Source organism: Bison bison, unplaced genomic scaffold, assembly GCF_000754665.1.
Source record: "Bison bison bison isolate TAMUID 2011002044 unplaced genomic scaffold, Bison_UMD1.0 scf7180017864519, whole genome shotgun sequence".
Classification (NCBI taxonomy): domain Eukaryota; kingdom Metazoa; phylum Chordata; class Mammalia; order Artiodactyla; family Bovidae; genus Bison; species Bison bison.
The window spans coordinates 1,278,409-1,279,086 of NW_011495072.1; positions in this window are offsets into that span (position 1 = coordinate 1,278,409).

Below are 678 nucleotides of genomic sequence, written 5' to 3' on the forward strand. Positions count from 1 at the left end.
GTTCCTCTTCACTTTCTCCCATAACAGTGGTGTCATCTGCATATCTGAGGTTCTTGATATTTCTCCGGGCAATCTTGATTCCATTGTGCTTCTTCCAGCCCAGCGTTTCTCATAATGTACTCTGCATATAAGTTAAATAAGCAGGGTGACAATATACAGCCTTGACTTACTCTTTTTCCTATTTGGAACCAGTCTGTTGTTCCATGTCCAGTTCTAACTGTTGCTTCCTGACCTGCATACAGGTTTCTCAAGAGGCAGGTCAGGGGTCTGGTATTCCCATCTCTTTCAGAATTTTCCACAGTTTATTGTGATCCACACAGTTATAGGCTTTGGCATAGTCAATAAAGCAGAAGTAGATGTTTTTCTGGAATTCTCTTGCTTTTTCGAGGCTCCAGAGGATGTTGGCAATTTGATCTCTGGTTCCTCTGCCTTTTTTAAAATCAGCTTGAACATCTGGAAGTTTACAGTTCACGTATTGCTGAAGCCTGGCTTGGAGAATTTTGAGCATTACTTTACTAGAGTGTGAGATGAGTGCAATTGTGCAGTAGTTTGAGCATTCTTTGGCATTGCCTTTCTTTGGGATTGGAATGAAAACTGACCTTTTCCAGTCCTGTGGACACTGCTGAGTTTTCAAAATATTCTGGCATATTGCGTGCAGCATTTTCACAGCATCATCTT